This window comes from Staurois parvus, unplaced genomic scaffold (assembly GCF_062004578.1).
Source record: "Staurois parvus isolate SC_StPar_1 unplaced genomic scaffold, SC_StPar_1.0 ptg000022l, whole genome shotgun sequence".
NCBI lineage: Eukaryota > Metazoa > Chordata > Amphibia > Anura > Ranidae > Staurois > Staurois parvus.
In genome coordinates, this window is record NW_028317818.1 from 1,283,084 (window position 1) to 1,302,843 (window position 19,760).

The following is a 19,760-nucleotide window of genomic DNA, read 5'->3' on the forward strand; positions in this document are numbered from 1 at the left end:
CAAGGAATGAGGGGTTGGTATCTGAGACTTCTTGCTTGGAGCCCTCTCCTGGTTGGGAGCAACAAGGAAACAAAAGGAAATTCCTTAAGAGGCTGTAGATAAAGGACCCAGGTCCTGGTGGTCAGATCCGTCCAGGGGAATATAGAACCATCCAGGGGGATAGGTACTTCCTGCTGAACAGGAAAAGAGCACACAGGTGCTATACCTTCATGTTTTAAAAAAGGTGATATGGAAGGCAAATAATTGATAGCAAAAGCAGTGTGGTCAACTAGGACTGTCCACACAAAAGTTCTCAAACTTTACCAGAGGAGAATACCTCTGAGTTCTGATTACTACAATGACTCAAGAAGAATTCTCTGAGCAAGCACAAAATCCCTGTTTTTGTGAACTAAATGAATATCCCCTGTAGGTAGAGACTCACCATCCAAGAAAGTATCCCCAAGGTGCCTCAAATGCACTGCCTTATCACCAGGCAGAGACTACAAAGTATTATTGGGGACTTCTTGATCCAAAGGGATGATCTGGATGTGTCTCCTTGAGTCAGGACATCCTTTCACTCAAGGCTCATGGTGGATGAGAGCCTCCAAGAAGAAAGACCATGATACAAAGGTTCTTGTGAACATGGGGGAGGCCTCGGTTTACACAACGAAGCTGAAGAAGCTTTCACTAAGAAAAACCCTATAATATGAGGTGGCCCAGGTTCTAGACTACACACATTAGACCCTGCCAGGGCTACTAGATAAATGCTGTCAGAAACCTAGGAGAGTATGGGCTGAAATCGGCTATTGCAGTGGGACTGTGCTCTCTGCAATTTTGAGAAGATTGAATCAGGTAGACCAAGGAAGACTGCAGCTACAACTGCCAGAAGAAATGTTCAGGATACAAAAAAAAAAAAACCCCACAGCTAACCTCAGGCAAAATACAGGCTGCACACAATACAATGATACTTGAACAAAAATTAGCTGCATAGTCGAATTGCCAGAAAGAAGCCTTTACTGCGCCAATGCCACAAAAAAGCCTGGTGAGGCATGTTAAGGTGTTGGTGGGCATCTTGTAACTGGGCTTTTTTGTGGCATTGGCATCCCAGCCCCACCTAATAATCTGTCCACCCAATCTGCTGAACCCAAGGGCCTGGCAAACAACATACTGTTCAACAATCATGGTCTATGTGACAGATTTGCCATTCAAATAACTGAGTCCTGTACCACTGTTATCTGTGTATTCTTGTCTGTAACTTTCCCTCCCTCCTTTCTAGAGTAGTTGCTCTCCTGGCAGCTAGGGGAGGTAGTCTGCTCCAGCATTGCCACTGTTGAGCTGATATCCCCAACATCATGGAAATGGGCATATTTATTGCAAAGTATCAATACTGAAGGACTAGCTTCTCTAACATTTCCTCTACCCCATCTTCCAACTGTAACCCAGCTACCTAAAGCTGTCGTCTGCTCCTCCGTATCACTACCCTCTTCTATCCTGACCTCAGCCAGCACCTGACAGGTAGGGTCCACACTCCTATCCAGGGTGTTGATACTCTGCAGGGTTGCCAGTTGATCCTTTAGATCCAATTGTGTGCAGAGGAAACATGACTAAAAACACTGGGGTATTAATACAAGGTGTAGACACCCTTTAGAACTCCATCAAAGTTCAACAAATGCTTGTGCCTAATTCATGTACCTGTCAAATATGGGTCCATGAATCTGTAGGTACCCACTCTGGACACTCCTTCCTCAGTGCACTCCCTCCTTGGGCACTGGGCCAATCACGCTGACAGGCACACAGTTAAGGCGTTTTGTACTGGGGTGGGTGGAGCCTGATGGGGAGCTAAGAGATTAGTTCCCCATGAGGTCCACTTTACTTTTGGCTGTTGATTGATAACATCTGGTGGTGGGCAGATCCATAGCCATTATTCAGTCCAATAGAGGTTTTTGACTTCACCCACTGCCATGCTTGGTCAATCAAAAGTAACACAGACCTGATGGGAAATTAGAAAGTCATTTCCCAAATATGCATATCATTACCCTATTTTGGTAATGACCTCACCTGTATTCCCAACCCCTTAGATTACATTTAACTTTCAGCCGAGGATACAGCACTGGGCCGGGAAGCTGTCACATATATAACAGACATGTCCCATCTCTATGTGCCAGCTCAGAACTGGTCTTAATTACTGCCAGTTTCCTAATCTGCAAATAGGCAGTAATTCTTTAAGAAGCTGTTGCTACCATAGCAACAGGTTCCTAAAGTGGCAGTAGTAAGGACTACCTGAATTTGTCCACAAGTGTCAGTAATATGACTGACACAGAAGCTTGCCTGAATGGGCACAGGTAGTTCAGTTCTAAGGAGACTACCATCAGAAAATTGTCATCATAGCTGTACTGAATTCCCGATATTCTGTTAGCGGAAACACTACAGGCACACTCACTAAAGCTGGGGTGTCAACTGAGCGCTTCTACCTCTCAACACACTACACACCCACAAATCAGCTTAGATGACAGGAGGAGCATACAGTGAAGGAAATAAGTATTTGATCCCCTGCTGATTTTGAATGTTTGCCCACTCACAAAGAAATGATCAGTCTAAAAATGGAATGGTAGGTGTATTGTAACACTGAGAGACAGAATAGCAACAAAAAATTCTAAAGAAATGCATGTCTAACAAATGATGCACTGATTTGCATGTTCATGAAGAAAATAAGTATTTGATCCCCTTCACAAAACATGACTTAGTACTTGGTGGCAAATCCCTTGTTGGCAATCACAGATCACAGAGGTCAGGTGTTTCCTGTAGTTGCCACCAGGTAATTGTATAATGTATTTGTATCACAAAATTGTAAATGGAAGTGTGTGCTAAAACCACCGCCCTATGTTGGAATGTGGGGTGGAGGAGGGGAGGGACAGCCCTGCCCTTCATCTAACGCCTACTTTATGCCCACCACCCCAGCCCAGTACACTTCCTGCTAGCAGTCATCTTGCTACACCTGTGTTGTCACTTCCTGCCCTGCCCAGTACACTTCCTGCTAGCAGCCATCTTGCTACACCTGTGTTGTCATTTCCTGTCCAGCCCAATGCACTTCCGTCCGGCGGCCATCTTGGTACACCCGGAAGGCCTAAATAAGGCATATACCCAGTTCTTCTGTTCTAAACCAGGATGGTTCCTACCACACTCCCGTTTTCCCCAATATGGAAGTGTCACCTTCACAAGCCGGATACATGAATGACAATGTATTCGAGTCGGATGATCAATAACCGCAAGTAGGAAGGATGCCGATAGGTATGACTCCCAAACCTATGCCAGATGTCCAATTGAATGACAATGCATCGGAATGGAGTGATCAACAGTTGCAAGAAACAAGGGCGCCAATAGATTTGATTCCCAAACCCACGCACAGTGGAGTACAACCTAAACAGGAACAGTACACAAGACAACACCGACATTCAAGATTACCGGAAGGGGCACCGGTAATGTATGTCGCTTTTACCCCATCACAAGCAGCGGCCTTAGTGACGAGTCTGCCTGACCCAGAGAAACAGCCAATGCCCTTTTACCGCAGGGTAGTGCAGATACAAGAAACTTACTCAGCTGCTTGGAAAGACCTGCTCAGTCTATGCCAAATTAAAGCAGGACATGTTTTCTGGCCGGTTATGCAGACGGCCTTTAATGATGCCTGCCTGACAAGTGTTATTTCCTATTCTTCAGGCGTGGAGTTCTGTGCCCAGCTCCATGACTGGGCAAAGGAGAAATTGGCGGATCAGACTACCACGATTCAAGACATCACCCAAGATAAAGGGGAGCCTGTGGAGATGCCAGACTCATACAGGCCTTTGATGATTTTGGCTTCTCTCAATATGAAAAGGCACATACAAACATGCTCTCAACTGCTTTTGTCTCAGGGCTCAAAGAGGATATCAGGAAAGGTTTGATGGTGGCCCGCCCTGAATACCGCTCTATGAAGATGTCTGGCTTACTGTTGGTGGCCAGAGGCATAGAAAACTAAAAAAAAAAAAAAAAAACAGCGCCCCTTATGGTGGTCAATGACGAAGATCCCACCTACACTCGTCCACCACCTTTGCCAAATATCAGGGAAAGGATCACCTGTTATAACTGTGAAAAATGGGAACATTTTAGAAGAGAATGCAGAGCCCCAAGATATCCCAGACAAGACAGGGACCCCCGGGAAGGGCAGTGCGAATATCAACCACCACGCCCCAACTCTCGTTAGGAAATGGGCAAACCCGTGTCACCCCTTATGGCAGTATCCTCAAACAAGACTGGGGGACCGTGTAGCTGTAATCCAGGATATTCCTCAACCTAAAGCAGCTAAACAACTGCATGCCTTTCTTGGAATAATATCCTACTGCAGGACATGAATCCCTGATGCTCTCAAGTCTATGCCATTTACCTTGTCAAGTGAGCCCCTGGACAATTTTATTCTGCTGAAGCAAGCAATATCCACAGCTCCTGCCTTGGGACTTCCAGATTATGAGAAACCTTTCAAACTGTGTCAGAAAAGCAAGGTCAAGCCACGGGGGTCCTAGCTCAGGAATATGGAGGGCAAACCAGACCCATTGGTACTATTCTTGCCATTTGGACCCCGTAGCCAGGGGTGGTCCTTCATGTCTAAGAGCCGTCTTCGCTGCTCAAGCACTGTTGGACAAAACTTCAGACCTCGTTTTAGCACACCTCATTTAGCATACTTCTTCTGGCACCGCATGACATTGCCGCCATCCTGAATCAGGTACAACCCCCGACACCTATCCACAGCCAGATATCTACGGTTGCAAATCTCCCTCCTCATTCCTGACAATGTGACCCTCCAAAGGTGTCTTACCCTCAACCCAGCCACCCTTCTGCCATTTTTCGAGGGGGGAGAAGAAGGTGAAGAAGGAGACCCCTGCACTACTCCACATGACTGCCTCGAAATGATGCGCATGGAAACCACACATCTCCCTACAGTGAGTGAAATTCCTCTGGAAAACCCTGATTACACACTTTTTGTGGATGTCTCCAGATATGCAAATGAAGGAGGCAAGTACCACACAGGTTATGCTGTGATCTCGGAATTTGAAATTCTACAAGCAGGAGCATTATCACCAACTTTCTCTGCCCAGGAAGCAGAGCTTCAAGCCCTCACTACAGTGTGTAAGATGGCAGAAGGTAAAAGAGCCAATATTTACACAGACTCAAGGTACGCCTTTGGAGTAGCTTATGACTTCAGTATCATCTGGAAAGCCAGAGGCTGGAACACCGGTAAAACACGGCCCAGCCATCAAGGATTTAATGGATGCACTGCTCCTGCCTGACCAAGTGGCTGTCTTGAAGGTTAAAGCACATGGTAAACTGAATTCTCAAGAGGCCAGAGGGAACCACTTGGCGGATATAGCTGCTAAAGAAGCAGCGAAAAACCAACGAAAAACGTCTGAGGTGGCTGAAGAGGAGAGTGAGACCTCAGTACAGATACTTTTGGCAGTGCATTTGCCATCTGAAAAGCAATACCTGATTTCTATGCAAATGGCTGCTTATACAGAAGAAAGGCTGGAATGGATTGATAAAGGAACAGACTACGATGGAGAATTGTATTCGATGAAAGGAAAAAACTTGTTTACCAAAACATATGTATTCAGCAGTTGTCCAATGGGCGCATGGACATGCACATCTCTCTAAGAACTTAATGAACTCACTGATCAGCAAGTATTACTGGGCTCCAGGGATAACCACCTTAACCAGAAATTACTGCGCCTCGTGTGTAGTATGTGCAAAATGCAACCCGGGGACGACGGAAAAGACACCGCAGAAACATCTGGCAAAACCCCTCTATCCATTCCAGAGGATACAGATTGATAATATACAAATGCCAAAAAGTGGCCGATGTGAATATGCTCTAGTGGTGGTGGACATGTTCTCTGGTGGGCCGGAAGCCTATGCTGTTACAAACATGACAGCCAAGACCACGGCTAAGAAATTACTGAGTGAGGTAGTCTGTAGATTTGGGGTCCCAGAGGTGATAGAGAGTGATCAGGGTCCAACCTTCACAGCAACCCTTACAAAAGAGATTTGGACAGCACTGGGGGTCGAGTTGGCCCTACACACCCCCTATAACCATCAAAGCAGTAGGAAGGTAGAAAGGATGAATGGGACTCTAAAAAACAGGATACTAAAGATGGCCCAAGAGACTAACATGAGTTGGCCAGACAGTTTGTCCATTGCTCTGTTTAGTGTCAGACACCCCCCCCAGGGGAAACATGCCCAGTCCCCTTATGAGATTTTGTTTAGCTCAGCCCCCAAACTTGGCTGTTACTTTCCGCAACAGTTGCAATTACAATCTGATGTGTTAATTGATTATGTGACTGCATTATCACGTGAATTAACCCGTATCTATGTCCAAGTGTTTTCTCCATTCCAGATTCTGAGTCAGATACAGGAATTCACAGCCTATTACCCGGAGATTGGGTATTAGTAAAGACATTTATGAGGAAACATTCCCTTGAGCCAAGATATGATGGTCCATTCCAAGTTCTGCTGACCACAGCCACTTCTGACAAGGTGGCCGGGAAGAACACTTGGATACACGCCTCCCACTGCAAGAAAGTCCCAAACCCTGAGGGAAAGGCGTCATCTACACCATGACAACTATGTTGTATATCCTTTTTCTAATAAGTCTGACAGAGGCTCAACAGGTGGCTATCCCTGAAATAGGTGACACCACTATATTTTGGTAAAACTCATCCAACACTCATGTAGCTATTTTCACCTTTGATTTCTGTAGTATAGATCCCATGTGGTGCTATGACCATAATCTATATGATCTTGACACAACGAGCATGTTCCGATAGCAGTGACCAGGTATACATATGTGTCATAGATGATTACTGGGGACCAAAAGATTAGAATAAGATTGGAAGGGATTTGGACTGGTGAGTATGCCCTTGCAAAGGCCATTATGCCTCTCCACATCCTAGCAGAAAATACCCCTGACCCAATGCCTGGCCGTAGGAGGAAACGAAAAGCTCCTTCTGGTAGTTTTGACCCACATGTGTATATAGATGCTATTGGAGTCCCAAGGGGGGTGCCTAATAAATTCAAAGCAAGAGACCAAGTAAAAGCAGGCTTCAAATTTCTGATCCCCATAATAACTGTTAATAAAAATGTAGATTGGATAAATTACATATACTACAACCAACAGAGGTTTGTGAATTACACCAGGGATGCCCTCCAAGGAATCGTTGACCAGCTAGCCCCTACATCCTACATGACATTCCAGAATAGGATGGCTCTGGACATGATTTTAACAGAAAAAGGAGGTGTCTGTAAAGTGATAGAAGGAACCGGAACATGTTGTACATATATTCCTGACAATACTGGCCCGAATGGTAAGGTTACTCTGGCTATAAAGAAATTGGAAGATCTGTCAGTGGAGCTGAAAAAGAACTCAAGGTATCTCAGACCCGTGGGATCAATGTTTTAGCTGGATGAGTGGGTTGCAAAAAGTGCTCGCCCAAATAGGGGTAACGGTACTAATAATTCTAGTTCTTTTAGCTCTGATTGTATGTTGTATTCTATTATTTGTAAAGAAGTTAATAAGCAAGGTTGTAGACAACAGCACACCTACATTTCTCCATCAAGAAGAGGAGGACCCTTTTGTGATGGAAGAGGATAAACCTTTCACTCCTCTACGGTCCCTGCCCGCCAATAGTAATTTCACAATTTTGTAGGGATAGCATCTGACTTCCTTATGTACAAAGTCTGTGGCAAGGGGGGTGATGAAATAGTCATCACCCATCTAACGTGCAGCATAAAAGAGTTCCAAGGTACATAAGGACAGATGAGCTAGGCTTTATAGGGACAGAGTAAAATAGTCGTTTTAAGGGGGGACTGTGATGGATTTGGTAAAATGCCTATTCTGTTTTCTGTTTAAAATATACATTTTATACATATTTACTTTTATACTTTTTTATATTTCTAAATATGTGTTGTATATATATATATATTTTATCTGCTGGGCTTTGCAGTCCTCCTTAACTTGTTTTGCTCAGAGCGATGCTCTCAACCCCTCCCTTCGCACTGAGACGATTTCACTTAGACTTTGGGAATGTGAAGGGGAGTGAAAAGATAACGGGATGAGAAGCAATCATCAAGTTTCTACATTTCTCCTATATTTCAACCAAGCAAAATGTGCCTTTCAGAATGTGACTGTATATACGTAATAGTGACGTATACTCTATTGTTCTCTATGTATAAAAGGTTAAGCACCGCCCTGCAATAAACAGAGATGAGATGATGTGAAAGTGGTTGTACTGGACAGTTGTCCGTGTAATTATTTTCCCGCGTGCACGCAATCCATATCTCAAAATTAGGAACAGCAGCAGAAATCCTACCCTGAGCCCGATTGTGGTTCTCCCAACCTTTTTAGTGGTTAACTCTGGCTTGGTGGCTCAGGAATCCTTTCTTTTGGTGGGAGAATCTAACAGGGAAGTCCTTTCCTTTATTCTAGAACCATAAGTCTCCCTGCAGCAAGAGATGTAGAGCGGATCCTGTCCTTGGCAGAAATGCACATTCCAGCCATGTACATAAAAGCATAGACAATTGCCAGTAGATTTTCGCAGCCCGAAACACCTGAGCCCAGAAAAGTGTTTTTTGGGGGTTTTTTTTCCTGGTACAATAATTTTTATTGAAATTTTTCAAGAAGGATACATAACAGATCACCCACACAGGGGAGCATAGGTTCACAGTAAACATTATTCTAGAAATTCCAGTACATGGTCTTGGGGTTTGGACCACAGACATTTTTTTTGTTTCTTTTTAAACACCTGGAGGTATTACAGAACCCATATCAGAGGTGAGGGATACATGATGTAGACTCCCTGACCTTAAGGTTCAACAACAAACTGGACAGGATTGTGTCCAGGAGCAAATGGTAGAAGCAGTGGATGCTCTGGTGGCGGTGTGGTATAAGTACACCCTGATCAATACCTTTCTTCCTCTGAAACTTTCTCACCTTCTACACAGGATTAAGATGGAGGGCATTCTGGTGCTCTACATTGGCCCAGGCAGATGTGGTATGCCAACTGGTAAGATTTATGGTAGACACACTGACCCCTGCCAGACTGTTCGGATGCGCTGCCTTAAGAGCCGATTAACCATCCTGCTTCTCCATTGCTGTCTTTTAACCACTTCCCGTCTGGCCCATGTATATAAATGGCTGGATGGGAGCATTGCAAGAGCGGGTGGCCATTTATAAACATCCTCCCTGCTTGTGCGCACTCCCTAGGAGCACGTGGCACAGCGATCCGGTGTCCACTGTGTCCGGAGGACATAGTGGAACACCAATTGCTGTACGGGACCTCGTGTAAGGTCCCAATCGTGATCACTGATTGAACAATCAGTGATCACATGAATAGTAGTAAGCAAGATGTCACTTCTGACATCATCGCTTACTATGTGTGAAATCTGTGAATGATCACAGAGGTCACATGGTACAAGGCTATTCACAACAGCCTTATACCATGTGACAAGCTGTGACCAATCACAGCTCACACTGTATTTCTCAATGGCTGCAAGAATGCAGCCAGAGAGGAGAAATGATTGCTTTTACAGCCTTTATTGGGCTTAAGCTTCTCATCACTCACTACCCATCCCTAAAGAAAAGAAAAAAAAATCTTTCGGCCCTCAACCCGGTCAGCTCCCACCTTAACTTCTCCTTAGCCAAGTTTGTTAGCAACACTCTGGCCCCCGCCACTGCCGGATTTCACCCCCTCCAAGCCAAGCTCGCCTGCTCCAGGTGGAAGGCTTGGTGGCCGCCCATGCTCCCCCCACCAGCGAGACAAAAACTTGACTCAATAGATCGCGGTGAGATAGCTACTCTGCTACGCACGAAACCCTGACTCAAAATCAGGTAAAATGGGAATGTTGGAAAATTTGTGCTCGATCAGCACATGTAGCTAATTGGTTGCAGTGCTAATTAGTGTATTCTGGTAGTGGAAAAGTCTGTTGTTTACACGGGCCTTTTAGTAATTTTTTACCATGTTATCCTCCCCTCAGTTGGACTCCTTTTGGAAATTCCAAAGGTTTAAAGGATATGTTCACCTTTCATAGCATGTTACACCCATATAAAGAGTGTAACATGTTACTGCAGCACCAATCCCCCATTGTGACAGAAAGTGGGGGATCTTCTCCCTTCCGCTTGCTGTCTCGATTTAAAAAAATAAATAAATAATTGTGACCCTGCCTAGGTATTTAGTTCTGTGAATGGGAAATTACAAGTACCAACAGTCTTTGCAGCTGTCAGCTTGTAGTTCTCAATGAACTACCATGGCGCTGTTGAGCGCTCTGGTAGTTTGATTCTTTCCTGTCAATGTGAAACTGCCTGCCCATACACTGTACGGCAGACAGTTTATACTGACAGTCTGTAGGAGTCCTGTAGGGCACATGCAAACTGATGATCAATTCTTTCCAGGTTCCTACAACAAAAAAAAAAAAAATAGCAAATGCACATTTTTTTACCTGCAAAAAAAGTGCATTTATTTATTTTAAAAAGGGAACTTTGCTTTTAAGAGTTCCTGTGCCCCTCAATGGACTATAAAGAAAGTGTCTTTTCATTTTTGCACTTACCGTAAAATCCTTAACTTGGAGTCTAGTGAGGGACATAGATCATGCTCCTGGTACTGCTTTACCACAAATCTAAAGCATGCTGGTTGTAGGAGGGGTTAAAGTCTGGGCTGTCCTAAAGAGTTTTTTTTTTTTTGCAAGGGTAGATTTCTTTGGTATGTGGCATTATAACCCCCAAGGTTTAAAACTTCCTGTGTATCCACTGTAAAAGGATTTTACATTGGGTACAAAAATCCTACTAAATTTCAGCTGACTAGTTCTTAGATCTGATGGCAACAATCATTTTCTTTTTGCAGTTTTTTTCCTGTTCTATGGCAACAATGCTGATTTTCTCAACTGAATGTATGGAGGGGCAGCATTGACACTGTAGGCTATACCCCTGATTTGGAATACAAACACCTCCCCTTCTATATTACATAATGAGTCAGTGTTTTGTGGTTCACAGACGATAGCTAATAAGATAAATAACATTGTTAGATTTTTCATGACCTGACACAGGAAGTTACAAGACCAAAGGATTCCTAGCTGGATCAACAGAATGTTTTCTGTATTTGCATAAAATATACCTGGCCTGAAAAAGAAAATGAATGCAGCAATCATGTTTAAAGGCTGGTAAGATGCAATATACAGCCCAATTACAAAAAAGTCGGGACGCTGTGTAAAACCTACATAAAAACAAAATGTAATGATTTGCAAATCTCATAAACCCATATTTCATTCATAATAGAACATAGAAAACATTTTAAACTGAGAAAATGTACAATTTTAAGAAAAAAATAAGGTAATTTTGAAATTGATGCCAGCAACATGTCTCAGAAAAGTTGGGACAGGGCCATGTTTACCATTGTGTAACATTCCCTCTTTTAACATCACTCCATAAACTGAGGGGACAGTTGAGGGGATTTGAGATTGGAATGTTGTCCAATTTTTGCTTGATATAGAATTTAACTGCTCAACAGACCTGATTATTTTTTGTCATATTTTTTCATTTGAAGATGCTCCAAATATTTTGGTGAAAGATCTGGACTGCAGGCAGGCCCGTTTAGCGCCTGGACTCTTCTACTGTGAAGCCATGCTCGTTATACAGTACTATTTTAAGGTCCCTTTCATATGGGCGTTCCGTTTACAGATGAAAAACTGACACCCATGTATTTCTATGGAATAGCTAATGTAAACAGATGATCATGTTTACATCCATTTTTTTTTTCAATGGAAGAAAAACTTTTTTTCCTTCCGTAAAAAAAAAACACGAATGGATGTAAAGGGATGAAAAACTGATGTGAACTGATCCATTTTTTTTGTGTAAAATATGTGGCTGAACTGCTGAGAAAAATGGAATGCTCGTGTGAAAGGACCCTAAAAGTTTTAGGCAGGTGTGAAGAAATGCTGTAAAGTAAGAATGCTTTTAACATGTATATTTTAATTGTTTATTTTTATCAATTTACAAAATGCAAAGTGAGTAAACGGAAGAAAATAATCTAAACCAAATCAATATTTGGTGTAACTACCCTTTGGCGTCAAACCAGCATCAATTCTTACACTTGCATAATTTGTACACTTGCAACATGCACCAAGTCAGGAATTTGTAGGATTAGAGTCAGGTGTATTATTAACCAACTAGAAAATCTACAATTTCTGGGGAAATTGTGTAAAGTGTTCTTGCCGCAACCTTTACCAAATGATTGATGAAATGTAAGCAGTGCACATTGCAAGCCTGATAGTGAGAAATGCATTTCAGCTTGTATTTTGAAGCTCACAGTCCAGCCTGGTGAGTCATCTGCCTCTTGAGTGACCTTTGGTTGCTGCACCTGGAGAGGGCGGAGTAGGCTCACTGTGCTGAGACAGCTGGGTTGCTATGACAACTCACTCTGAGAGGAATGTCAGCATGTCTGTTCTAAACAGGCTTTTTAAACTTGCCAAGTTCACTGGCGATTGCCATCTTCAAACGCTTGTAGTTTTAAAAGTATAAATGCTACCGTGAAAGGTTTATATTGTGACAATCACAAGAAACAGACCTAAATATTGATATATAGTATGTCTCTGCAATATTAAAAATGAAGGCACAGTCGCAGTTTAAAACGTCCCTTAAAATTTCAGGTGTCTAGAGTGGATTTTCAATAAAAGTCAATGGGAGGGGTGAGGTGCAAACAAATGGTCATATCCTGAAAAATATCAGGAGTATGTCCTAGCCGTGAACATTTTTAGTGACAGCAGGGTTAGCTGAACGTTTTGATATAAGATATGTGTAGGTGGGCTTGAAAATGACAGAGTGATGGCAGTTTACAAATCATGTTCTGATTTTGCCTTCCACACTGTAGCTTTCTCACTCTAATGTGACTCAGCTGCCCCTTGAGTGACCTTTGGTTGCACCTGTGACTCAGTCAGTCACAGGTGTGTGAGAAGCTCTGTTCTAACCACCCTGCTCAAACTTGCCTAATTCACTGGCGATTGCCATCTTCAAACGCTTGTAGTTTTAAAAGTATAAATGCTACCGTGAAAAGGTTTATATTGTGACAATCACAAGAAACAGACCTAAATTTTGATATATAGTATGTCTGTACAATATTAAAAATGAAGGCACAGTCGCAGTTTAAAAACGTCCCTTAACATTTCAGGTGGCTGTGAGTGAAGTTTCAATGAAAGTCAATGGGAGGGGTGAGGTGCAAACAAATGGTCATATTGTGAAAACTATCAGGAGTCTGTCCTAGCCGTGAACATTTTTAGTGACAGCAGGGTTAGCTGGACGTTTTGATAGAAGATATGTGTAGGTGGGCTTGAAAATGACAGAGTGATGGCAGTTTACAAATCATGTTCTGATTTTTCCTTCTACACTCTAGATTTGTCACTTCTCACTCTAGTTGCTCAATGCATTCCTATGGGAAAATTTCGCCACAAAAACCGCAATATTTCGTGAACGATTCGACGAAACGTTCCACAAAGTAATAGCAATCCGATCGGGAACAATCCGCACGTTTTGATATATTACTTGTCTTTGTAGTGTAAAAACTGTGGGAGGAGTTAGCGTGGCAAATATGGCTATAATAAGAATAAGAACTAGAAAATCTACAATTTCTGGGGAAATTGTGTAAAGTGTTCTTGCCGCAACCTTTACCAAATGATTGATGAAATGTACGCAGTGTACATTGCAAGCCTGATAGTGATAAATGCATTTCAGCTTGTATTTTGAAGCTCACAGTTAGCCTGGTGAGTCATCTGCCTCTTGAGTGACCTTTGGTTGCTATAGCAACTCACTTAGTCAGGAATGTTAGAAGTGCTGTTCTAAACACACTGCTGCAACTTGCCAACTTCACTGGCGATTGCCATCTTCAAACACTTGTAGTTTTAAAAGTATAAATGTTACTGTGAAAAGGTTTATATTGTGACAATCTCAAGAACCAGACCTAAAATTGATGCATAGTATGTCTCTGCAATATTAAAAATGAAGGCACAGTCGCAGTTTAAAAACGCCCCTAAACATTTCAGGTGGCTGTGAGTGAAGTTTCAATGAAAGTCAATGGGAGGGGTGAGTTGCAAACAAATGGTCATATTATGAAAACTATCAGGAGTATGTCCTAGCCGTGAACATTTTTAGTGACAGCAGGGTTAGCTGAACATTTTGATATAAGATATGTGTAGGTGGGCTTGAAAATGACAGAGTGATGGCAGTTTACAAATCATGTTCTGATTTTTCCTTTCACACTGTAGCTTTCTCACTTCTCACTCTAATGTGACTCAGCTGCCCCTTGAGTGACCTTTGGTTGCACCTGTGACTCAGTCAGTCACAGGTGTGTGACAAGCTCTGCTCTAAACAGGCTGTTTAAACTTGCCAAGTTCACTGGCGATTGCCATCTTCAAACGCTTGTAGTTTTAAAAGTATAAATGCTACCGTGAAAAGGTTTATATTGTGACAATCACAAGAAACAGACCTAAATTTTGATATATAGTATGTCTCTGCAATATTAAAAATGAAGGCACAGTCGCAGTTTAAAAACGTCCCTTAACATTTCAGGTGGCTCTGAGTGAAGTTTCAATGAAAGTCAATGGGAGGGGTGAGGTGCAAACAAATGGTCATATTGTGAAAACTATCAGGAGTATGTCCTAGCCGTGAACATTTTTAGTGACAGCAGGGTTAGCTGAACGTTTTGATATACGATATGTGTAGGTGGGCTTGAAAATGACAGAGTGATGGCAGTTTACAAATCATGTTCTGATTTTTCCTTCCACACTCTAGCTTTGTCATTTCTCACTCTAGTTGCTCAATGCATTCCTATAGGAAAATTTCGCCACAAAAACCGCGCTATTTCGTGAACGATTCGGCGAAACGTTCCACAAAGTCATAGCAATCCGATCGGGAACAATCCGCACGTTTTGATATATTACTTGTCTTTGTAGTGTAAAAACTGTGGGAGGAGTTAGCGTGGCAAATTTGGCTATAATAAGAATAAGAATATATATGTGAGATAACAATAAGTGTTCCTTGCTATGCAAGAACACTTAATTATACCAAGCAGATGCTAATCATCAGTTTTGTAGGTTGAAACAGTCAATAACAAACAGAAACAGCTGTGTAGGAGGCTTAAAACTGGGTGAACAACAGCCAATTTCTACCAAGGTGAGATTGTAGAAGACAGTTTCACATCACCATGGCAAGATGGAGCACAGCAACAAGATACTGTCGGAAACCAGTGGGACCCAAGTACACTCATCTACTGTCTGCAGAAATCTGTCCAGAAGAAGTGGTCATCATAGAAGAAGTGCAGCCAAAAAGCCATACCTCCGACATGAAAAAGCGATGCGACTCAACTATGCATGTTAACATAGGAACTGGGGTGCAGAAAAATGTCAGCAGGTGTTCTGGACTGATGAGTAACATTTGAAATATTTGGTTGTAGCAGGAAGCAGTTTGTTTGCCGAAAGGCTGGAGAGTGGTATAATGAGCATCTGCAGGCTACAATGAATATTGTGGAGGAACAAACTGCCTTTTTGCTACAATCAAATACTTCAAAATTTTGACTATAGGCCAGAGCACCTGCTGCAGTTTTTCTGCATCTTAGTTCCTATGTTTTCTTGCATAAGACATGGAAACAAGGCTAACTGATTCAACTATGCCCGAAAACATAGGAACTGAGCTACAGCGAAATTGCAGCAGGTGCACTGGACTGAGGAGTCAAGATTTGAAATTGTTGGCTGTAGCAGGAGGCAGTTTGTTCGTAAAGGGCTGGAGAGCGGTACAATAATAAGTGCCGGAAAGCAAAAGCGACACATAGTGGAACCTTCCTTGCACGTTTGAGGCTGCATTTCTGCAAGTGGAGTTGGAGATTTGGTCAGGATCAATGATGTCCTCAATGCTGATACAGGCAGATACTTATCTATCGTGCCATACCATTAGGGAGGTGTGTGCAACATAGGATATGTCCCCAAGTTGAGTTACTTTACACACGCAGCCACAGTTGTGCAGAGTGAAAACAAACCAGGGTATTTGAAGAAGTTTGCGTTTGGCTTATCCCCTTGACACCAGCGCCTCCCAGCCCATTAAGGTCTTTCAGATGGCAGGAGGCAGGGTAAGGTTTGTGACCGCTGTGATTAGCTGTCACAGCGGTCACATGATCAAAAAGCTCCCGATCACAAGTAGAGATTGGGAGCTTTCCGTTAGCTGCTGGCAACTGTGGCGGGAGCATGCACGGTGGCACGCTCTCAGCACAGTTATGTTTTTCTTTGAGTACGCATATATGCAGCTGGTGGGAAGTAGAAATGAAACTTTTTTGTGCATAGACTTGGAAAAGTGAAAACATTGTGCATGCAAAATTGCGAATGTGTAACCTTTTCCATTATCCATATTACCATATGGCATTGTCTTTTCATCAGCATTAGTGAGAGGTGATGAAGGAATGCTACCATCTGAGGAAAGTGATACAATCATTCCCTCACAGCAAGTTCTCTGTAGGGATTTTCTATCAGGGCAGTTCTATGCCCTAATCTTATATTTCCTGCTGCATCATCAATCACTTCACACTTGCAAATGCAGCTGTCCACAAATGAGGACAAGAACTAGGAGGGGGCCATATATATTTGGACACAGGCACAATTTTAATTTTTTTTTTCAGGTATTTACCATAACATATTCAAGCTATAGTTATATAAAGGATATGGGCTGAAAGTGCACACTCTTAGGTTTGATTTGAGGGTATGTACAAATTGGAGGAAGGGTTTAGGAATTACAGCTCTTAAGAGTAGCCATCTCCCCTTTTTCAAGGGACCAAAAGTAATTGGACAGTTGAATCAAAAGCTGTTTCATGGCCAGGTGTGGGCTACTCCTTTGTTATTTCTTCATCAATTAAGCAGATAAAAGGTCTGGAGTTGATTCTAAGTGTGGTATTTACATTTGGAATCTATTGCTGTGAACCCACATTATGCGTTCAAAGGAGCTGTCCATGCAAGTGAAACATGCCATCGTAAGGCTTCAGAAATTAAACAAATCCACCAGAGAGATGGCAGCAACATTAGGAGTGGCCAAATCAACAGTTTGGTACATTCTGAGGAAAAAAGAACGCACTGGTGAGCTCAGCAAACATAAAAAGGCATGGATGATCGCAGGACCCTCTCTATGGTAAAGAAAAACCCATTCACAACATCCAGACAAGTGAAGGACACTCTCCAGGAGGTGGGCATTGTTGCAAAGGCGTGCACCAGAGACTGACGCAGTCTGCCATTTTGTTAAGAGTAGCATGTTATTCCCTCATTCTCCTTCCCCCTCCCTTCCTGAGAGGCACAGTGACAGATGCGTGTGTGTACTGTTTATGGGGCACAGGCCGGCCAAGGCATTTCTAGCTAGGTGCCGAGATGTCTGTGAAAGCTGTATCCTTTCTCACCTAGGAAGAGATAGGACCCCAAGAGAATTGGAGTCTTACTGACCAAAGTACCTGTGTAATTTCACACCTCGTAACAAAATAACCGAGCCTTCCAAAGAGTTGAAAGGGACTCTGAGCTAATAAACCTAGCTCAGCGTAGGTGACAGAATTAGATGAACACTTCTCAAATAAATTTTTCCCCTATGTCTCATATCTTGGAATATGAGAGACTTACATAAAAACCGGACACCTCGTCAGATGGCCCATGAGCAGGCGAACAGTTTGATGGGTCACTCGCTTATCTCAGACCATCAGGGAAGCCGAAACATAGAACTCGTGAACCATGCAATATATAATTCATATCTAAATAATCCTCAGACTTGTCTGCAGAATAATATACCCGCGGGGGGACTGTCGCTTGTACAGATGGAAAGTTATGAACCAGAATATGAATTATGAAAGATGTGGGCTCCAGTTTAGGGTTCCGCCCGACGATCCCTCCCTAGACAGGGGATTGGTCTTTTACTTCAGAACCACCCCCTGCTGGGAAACTTTAAAGCAGGCTGTCAAGCCTAACAGTGGAAGTTTTGAAGACATCCCCCATTTTTAACATCAATATACCACCTGGGGAGACCTGTGCCTTTCGCTCTGAAACGTGATCTGCTTACATCCAAGGCTTAATGGCAAGTAACTTAACCCTTTAACTTCTCCCTGTTATTTCTTTGCTGTTTTTTATATATATATTTGACCCTTTTAGTAATAAATCTCTCTTTCTGAAAGTGTTGAACTGTTTCTATGGCTCTTAATTGCAATTTACAAATCCCTGCCTTTAAAGAGACACTACTGTTTGTTTTAACCCTCTGTATAACAGGCCTGTATTATGACCAGGTTGTGCAGTCGATTATATCAACCATTATAGTGTTATAGCTGAGCGCCAAGTTTCTTCTTTCTCCAATCAAAAAGGAGGTGGTGGCAGTGTGAAGGGGTTAATTGCGTAATTAACCTGACCCAGTAACAATCGATTCAGGCTGCTGGCACATTGATCGGTATCCATTAGCTGGAAAATCGTGCAGGGTGCAGCTGGGTGTGGCATTGTTTCGCACGTCACATCGCGGTTGTAGATCAGTTAGCCCTTTGGTCACGAGTTTGGTGAGAAGGTCTGGTGTGTGACACCGCGATCGTGACAGGCATATCATTGTCAAAGTCTACAATCAAGAGAAAACTTCATGAGATTAAATACAGAGGGTTCACCACAAGGTGCAAACCATTCATAAGCCTGAAGAATAGAAAAGCCAGATTAGACTTTGCCAAAAAACATCTAAAAAAAGCCAGACCAGTTCTGGAAAACAATTCTTTGGATGGATGAAACTAAGATTAATCTGTACCAGAATGACGGGAAGAAAAAAGTGTGAAGGCTTGGAACAGCTCATGATCCAAAGCACACAACGTTATCTGTAAAATATGGTGGAGGCAATGTGATGGGCATGCATGGCTTCCAGTGGCACTGGGTCATTGGTGTTTATTGATGATGTGACAGAAGCAGCTGGATGAATTCTGCAGTGTTTAGAGATATACTGTTAGATTCAGTCAAATGCAGCAAAGTTGATTAGATGGCGCTTTACAGTACAGATGGACAATGATCCAAAACACACTGCAAAAGCAACCCAGGAGCTTTTGAAGGAAAAGAAGTGGAATATTCTGCAATGGCCGAGTCAATCACCTGATCTTAACCCAATTCAACATCCATTTCACTTGCTGAAGGCAAAACTAAAGGCAGAAAGACCCACAAAGAACAACTGAAGACAGCTGCAGTTAGAGCCTGGCAAAGCATCAGAAAGGAGGAAACCCAGTCTTTGGTAATGTACATGGGTTCAAAACTTCAGGCAGTCATTGCCAGTAAAGGCTTCTCAACAAAATATTAAAAATTGAACATTTTATGATTATATTAATTTCTCCAATTACATTTGAGCCCCTGAAAATGGAGGGACAGTGTAAAAAAAAAAATGATTGCAGTTCCTAACATTTGTACTTTATAGTTATGTTCAACCCCTTGAATTAAAGCTGTAAGTCTGCACTTCAAATTCATTTGGATTGTTTCGTTTTAATTTATTCTGGTGGCACACAGAGCCAAAAGTATGAAAATTGTGCCTGTGTCCAAATATATATGGACCTAACTGTAGGTGTGTGAAGTGATGGTCTTTGCTCCTTATGCATATATACAAGTATAACATAGCAGGAAGGGGGTATGGAAAGTCTTAAGCTGGCCCAATAAACTGTACAAATTCCAGCCTGTTGCTGAATTATTGGTTGAAA